This window comes from Diadema antillarum, unplaced genomic scaffold (genome assembly GCF_040938485.1).
Source record: "Diadema antillarum isolate AM-2024a unplaced genomic scaffold, OU_Dant_1.0 scf00000127, whole genome shotgun sequence".
NCBI classification, from domain to species: Eukaryota; Metazoa; Echinodermata; class Echinoidea; order Diadematoida; family Diadematidae; genus Diadema; species Diadema antillarum.
Genome location: NW_027271016.1, coordinates 534,041 through 541,637, shown reverse-complemented (window position 1 = coordinate 541,637; position 7,597 = coordinate 534,041).

Sequence of the window (7,597 nt, the reverse complement as noted above, 5' to 3'; positions counted from 1 at the left end):
GCATAGAGCTAGCAGTAAACGTGAAAAAAGTAAGGGCCCCAGCCGGCTGAACGAACGACCGATTAACGACAAAAGTACTACTAGTACCCTGCGCTGCAGCTGCGCTTCCCCAGCTCACGAGTTTCTCGATCGCCTGACTATGAAGTGGAACTTGCCGAGTGTACGAAGCCGCGTGTACGTACGTGCTGATGGCAGCAGCACTGTTTCTCTGACTCGAGTTTCATGGACTACGAGTTCGACTCAACAGGTTTCAGACGACGAGTTCCTTGAAAGACGTTCACCATTGTGGTGAATAGAACCTATATTTTATGATCCCTTTCCTGGGCACACCTGTGTATGACTAAGCTGTTAGTTTGGGCGTTGAAATAGTAAGGCATTAATGTCTCCTCATCCACTTTATTCTTCTTTCCCCCTTTCTTTCTTTCTTTTTTTTCTGTTATTTTTTTCTTCTTCAAAGTGAGCGGGCATAAATTGGGTTAGTTTTCAAACGTTTACATTTACTCCCTGAAGTATCGTTTAATCTAATTCTGATTTAATCCAGATTGTCAAGCAAAATGTTATTGAAACTTGCAAGAGCAAAAATAAATGGGTCTTTGCATAATGTAAACATCGCGACTTAACCATGACTATAGGCCTAAACAGTTTATCCCATGTTGCTTACGGAAAACCGATAATAATATTTCGGAATCACCCTATCTCTGTTTAAAAACAAACAAACAAAAACTGATTAGTGTTAGAGTCAAAATGGAACATGTAGCTGGGTTCGATGCAGCCTCAATGTGTTAAGGGAAAAACATTCAAAATAATGAGACGTTTTGATGTTGTCGTGTGAGAGACAAAAACCAGCAGTGTCCTTTCCGGAAACGCGTCAGTAACAAACAACTTGAGGTAACAAACAATTTCCCCCGTCCCTGCAGAAGTGGAATGCAGTGTCATTAATATTTTATAAGCTATATATAGGCCTACCAATCTACATTACTCATTAAGTACAATGTTTTAATGCATGCAAGCTTTGTCGTTGGTGTAGAACAATAACAGAAATCTTATACTAATTTTGTTCTCCACAGTAGGGACAAAATGATACCAATAAGGGCAAATAAGCATACAAATGAGAAATATATAATTCAAGTAAAATGAGATAAAAAGGTTCTATACCGTGAAAAGGAGCGCATTCAGTGTAATTATTTCAAATGATTTCGTAACAATAAATTGTGTATTGACTGTCGGAACATGATGCGTTTTACAGTTTCAAGAAGTATATGAAACACTCTACACCGATAGGGAAGCTCAGTATAAAGTAATAATAACAATAAGTGATCTATACAAGAAATCTTACCTTGATTCTCTTTATTCAAATTTACGTTACTATAATTCGATTAACTATATCGATATTCACTTCTTTCTCTTCAAATAAGGTATGGAAAATTCACACAAGTTTGTTATGATACTCATACTTCAGTAGTTTCAATAAAGTGATGCCAACAACATTAATTGAAAAAGAATTTATAATCATGATTGTCTGCTATAAGTTCATGGTCATTGGCTATCAAAAGAAATTGTCTCAAAAGTGTAATCATGATTATGAACTGAATGATTCAGTTCGGAGTTCAAACTTTAAGACTGCTGTGATTAAATGAAAGTTGAAGTTATACTCACCATTTCAATGAGAGCTAGTCCGATGATAGGTCAAGAGTGAGTCCAAAATTACATCAATTCCTCTTTGAATCAACTTCAAAAACACAACAAGGAGTAAAATCAAGGAATCCGGCAGTCAAAAATATAACTTATTGGGAAATGCACTAAACCATTCCCATGAAATCCCTTGCTCACTCCTCCATGCACATAATACCCATGTATAGACTTTGTCACCCGGCTAAGATCCAAAAGGCAGCGCCACCATTATCCTGGGTAAACAGTCCACCACTAGCCCGGAGAGTTGTGCGTTCCCGCCATCAGTCGATCCAAGAAATTGTTTGACAAGACGATAGACTAAAGAGTCACTCAGAGCTAAATAACTTTAGACCTGCGGTGGTGCAACACGTGGGCATAAAGTTTCGACCAATCGCGTGCCAGGAAAGGGGAGTGCATGATGATGTCGATGTGTACCGCCGCTGTGCGCGTGTTGTCTCGTGTTTGCGTTATCTCCTGTGAGATCGCGAGGATGAATCACTTCTCTTTCTCCATTATGCATTGTGTATAAAGTAGTTAGCGTTTACAGAGAGCAACAGCTAAGAGTGCATGAGTTACGAATCGACCTCGTTTTAGTAAATTTGGCACGCAACATTTACTATCATTTTTCTTCCCTCTTAGTCTACTCAAATTAGTCGCTATTCAATAAGCACAAAACGAAGTAATAGACTGTGATTGTCGTGAACAGTTGTTATCGAATTTCAGTTGTGCAAAACAAGGCTTCTGTTTAAATTGGGTAGATCGTGAAATTGGGTAAGAGCATGCACAGTATGCGCCAACTCTTTCTCAAGACGACTAACAAACAGACAAAGGAACAAAAAGGCAAGCCGCCGAACAAACAGATAGTTTACAAAAATAACCCTCATTTGGGAAAGACTTGTGATTACCAAAATGAAAATAAAGAATGCATCAAATAAAACCAACATTTTTTACATTAATGAAACAAAACGGAGACAAATTGGCTCGGTGTTTAACCAAATCAAAGCCCCTTATACGCTTTATTATGTTACATGGAATATATTGACATTTTGAAGACAGTCGTGAGGTATACTTATTATGGAAATTATAAAATTAAAGTATCGGGCATTTCATTGCATGACTGGTGAAAGCCTTTTCATATATTCTTTCTGTCACACAGCAATGTAAACTCTATATATCAGAAGAAGCAATAATGATACCGAAGCAAGTATTATACGGGAGAAAACAGAGATTAGTTAATAGTTGACGTCACAATGGTATTAATTCGTCAACAAAAGAAGGTGAGAATACAAACACACAATTTTGATACCTGCAGTGTGGGACACACATTATCAGGACACAGTACTTTAAGTAAGAAAGAGAGGGAAGGGGTGAATACGAAAGGGAGAGAGGTGAGGGGAAGAGGGGGAGAGAGATAAAGGGGAGGGGGGGGGGGACAGATGGAGGGGGAGAGAGAAGAGGACAGGTGAGATCACATGCAACCATAACTCATGAGAGACTATATCATTGCGCAGAATCTGGTGCGTTTAACAGCTGTTAAAGCTAACATCATAGGCTATGATAGGATTGATCGTGAACTCTGAAGGTCTATCGTGCTCTGAATGTAATAAGTGTAATGACGTGCACTTTGAATGATAAACTGAGCACAAACGGTGATAATATTGTAACGTTTTGCTGTGAAATAGTTGCTGCAGGCCTATTGAATTGTAATCATTATATAAAAAAAAACCTTTCTGACAGGAAGTGGGAGAGAGACGACAGAAATGTTCACCTTAATGATCAACTAAAAATATCAACTATATATATCATAATAACATAGCTGAATAGTTTAAGATTAAAACTTTCTATTCTCTTATTTTTCAGACAGTTTGTAAGCAATGACTGAGGAATTTATACTGTTTTGTCAACACTTGCAAAATAACTTGATTTTGCTTGTAATGTTTAACTTTTTTGTTTGTTTTGTTTGTTTTTGTCCGTTTTTTAGATAGGCATATGCACCTGCTATCACTTAGGACGAACTCCAGAATGAAACAGAATAAAGGAGCAAATGCTATACCAGTTGTTTGAAACAGAAATGCGGAGGGATTAATAGTAAAGGGTATCGCGAATATTAGGTTAGCATGAATACCTGTCAGGGAATATTGTGTTTGCCAACTATCATGGTTGGCCTCTGCATTTGTCAAAGGTGACGTATCTGATTGGCTATTGACAAGGATTGAAAGAAAGTGAGGAATATTCCGGGATTATGATATGATTATTGTAAAAGATGATTAAAATGAATGAGACCTTTAGTACCTCATATGGATAGCACTTTGTTTTGATATTTCCGGGTTCATCGATGCGTCACATCATGATCAACAAACTTAAAATGTATAGACGTACATGATTCGTGAAGACAGACAGATATAGATAGATAGATAGATAGATAGATAGATAGATAGATAGATAGACAGATAGATAGGGATAGATAGATCGATAGATAGATAGAGAGATAGATAGATAGACAGATAGATACACTGTAAAAACATCGGTGTTAGATTTAACACCATGGGTGTTAAATCTAACACCGATCAAACTTCAATAGAGGACCACACCCACAGGTGTAGAAAATGCACTGTGATGGTGTTGAAAAGTGTTCACCTGACACTTCGTGGTGTTAATTTGACACTGTACCTGGTGTTATTTTGACACTGTACTGGTGTTAATTCAAAAATGACACCACATGGTGTTGATTTGATATTTGTTGGTGTTAATATCAATGGTTTAACACCCGTCCAGCTTCAATAAGAGACCACACCAGCTGGTGTTACTGTGGTGTAAATTTCTTTTCAAATTTTTCAAAAATCTAGTATTTTAATGTAAAATTCTTGATCGTCTTGTTTAAATTCAAAATCAACAAGAAGTGCAGTTATACTAAGAAACTCTTCAAAAAACAGTTTTATATTTGGAAATGACACCCGGAGGTGTTAATTTAACACCATAAATGAGCACCGAAAATTTAACACCAACTCTGTGTTCACTATTCAACACCGGACTTTTTGCAGTGTAGATAGATAGATAGATAGATAGATAGATAGATATGATAGATAGATAAGTAGATATAAGTAGATGGAGAGGTGAATTGATAAAGTCTTATTGATTAATAATGATTACTTAATTAGTGAATAAAGGCATAAATAAATAAGTCATCGACAGATAGATAAATCAATGAATAAACTAAATAAATAAGTAATTGATATATAGATAGATGAATAAATCAATGAATAAACAAAAAGATTAATAAATGAATGAACAAATAAATAGATAAACAAATAAACAAATAAACAAATCAATTGATTACAAAATGAATCAATGATTCTTTGACAGATGGACCAGGTAAAGTCATGGGTTGACATGATCGAGAGATCAAGGAAAAGAGATCCAGTAGTAAGGACACATTCTAAATAACTGCGTGTTTTTCACATGCTCATTTAATAATTTCAATTGGGTTTTTTTTTTTCTTCTAAAATTTATGCATCAAGTTTTCAGACTGAACATTTACACAAGCTAACCAAGTATAAATAGGCACATTATAGACATATGTGTAATGTTAGTTTACAAATTGAAACATGAAACATGAAGGAGCCTCTATTATTTATTCAATTAAATCATTATGGCGCTATTTCATCGTACAATGACAGAGATCTGGTATTAGACATAAGTCCATGCACATCCCACACATCTTGACCCTCCCCCCCAAAAAACAAACAAACAAACAAACAAGAACAAACAATTAAACAGCAACACACACACAAGCACACACACACACACACACACACACACACACACACAAGCACGCACACACAAACAAACACTAAGGGGTTAGTAATCGAGAACGAGAGGATTAAAATTGTGCATGAAAAGTACAATATAATAGTTGCATAAGAGTTGCGCCTGTATTAGAGGACAGAAGGAAAATACCCCGTTTTCTTTCTTTTTTCTGGGGGCCTCCAATATTACAATCAATAGCAGCTAGACGTGGGGAGAAAACAGAAAAGTATATGGAGTAAAGCATTATCCCCCCAACATCTGTCTGATTGCATATCAGTGCTCCAGACGACACGTCAGCAGTGGATTATTGCAGTGACAAATAGAAAGTAGATTTAGAGAAGTATATATACCTCACTCCATCATGCAGGCAACGCTGGAATCAGTGAGATTAATGGCTACCAGGAGACCTGTCATATCGCATGTGTATAGATTACAAAGTCGCACATATAGATGTTTATGTGAGATTATGAGCATAACAAATGAAATTAAATCTAACAATGAATCGTGATTGTTAATGTGCGTCCTTGTGTGTGCATGTATGTGTTTACTGCTCTGTCTTTTTTTCCATCTCTCAGAAAATTGTTTCTTCTTTTTTGCAATTTGATTTTTCCCTTTTTTATGAGGGGACTGATACTACAAGCTCTGCTTTTTAGCAGTCCCCTCCATTTCCAGCAATTTTGTTTCTGCCTTTACCATAATGACATAACATTTATTTGTTTCTCTGTTAATAATTTACCCGTGTCTTTATTACATGTTTATCACATTGTTGTATACCGATTTGGTGACATTATCTGTATATGCGAACACTTCATTGTATTCCTAATTATGTGTTTGTTGGAAATGAAATAAATCAACTTGAACTTGAATATCGATTTAATACAAACCAATGCATACATAAAAACAGTGACATCAAAACTGTCTTTCTGTACGTTCAATCATTATCAATTCAAATTCACATTGAACACTTGCAATTATTGCCTCCTGAATAGAAACATTTTTTTTTTTTTTATAGTACCGGCATTAATGATGGTTTGGGACAGGTTGGCATAGTGGGATTAATATGTGCCCTCTCAAGGGATGATACATAGTCTTGGTCTATAGATTCGGCTTCAGGTTTGCAACTCCTTTGAGAAATAATTAAAAGCCTCTTATGAAATATAAAAGAGCATACAATCCCAAGAGGAATTCAAATGTTATTTGATGAAAATATGTTTTGAAATGGCTGAGATATCCAGAAACAAAGAATTACTAATGCAAGGTGGGACCCATCTTGTATCGGGACCATTTTTTTTTAGATATCACAGCCATTTCATAACTAATTTTCATCAAATAAACTTTGAATTTATACCTCTAAAAATTTTAATCCTCTTTGATATCTTATGAGTGGCTTCTTGACTGTGTCACAAAAAGTTAAAATCTGAATTCCCCCATCTCAACCAAAACTATACTATCCCTTTTAGTAAAAAAAAAATGCTTCAAGACCATGCATTCCTGCCTCGACAGACTTAGGCCTACTAGAAATATAAAAACAACTTTAAATTTCTGGAAATATGATTTAGAACTTGATTTAGATGGGAAAGATGAGAACGGCCGGACAGTGAGTATTCAGCGGTATTCACCTTACAAAGCAAAGGGTTTTCCCCCCTATGGATCGAGGTGCCTATCTTGCAATCATGACGGTTGCCTGCCTCTGTTATAACACCAGAAATTTTATCTTTTAACTGATCTAAATCCATGGTAACAGATGTGATTGACGAGGAACTCTGTTTTCTGATCAGTGATCTTGCGCGGACGGTTTATCATAACACGTGAGGGATCCCGACCAGCAATGTGATGTTATAATAAAAGGGATGCGCGCCTGTTCGTTTGATCGATATCTTTGTATCTATTTAAAATTTTGTTTTGTTGTTTTCTTTTTGTGTGTATACCCATCGCGAATCATTATCTTAAGTAGAGTTGACAAACACACGTGTTTGTCATCTTAATGAACGATGTCCTCATTTACGTACAAGGTTCTGTGAGATTTCCCTTTCGTAGTAAAGTTGTTTTGAAGGCCTAGATAGTGAAAACCCTGTTAATGAGCACAACAGTTTCATTTTCATAATCACGTGAAATGTCG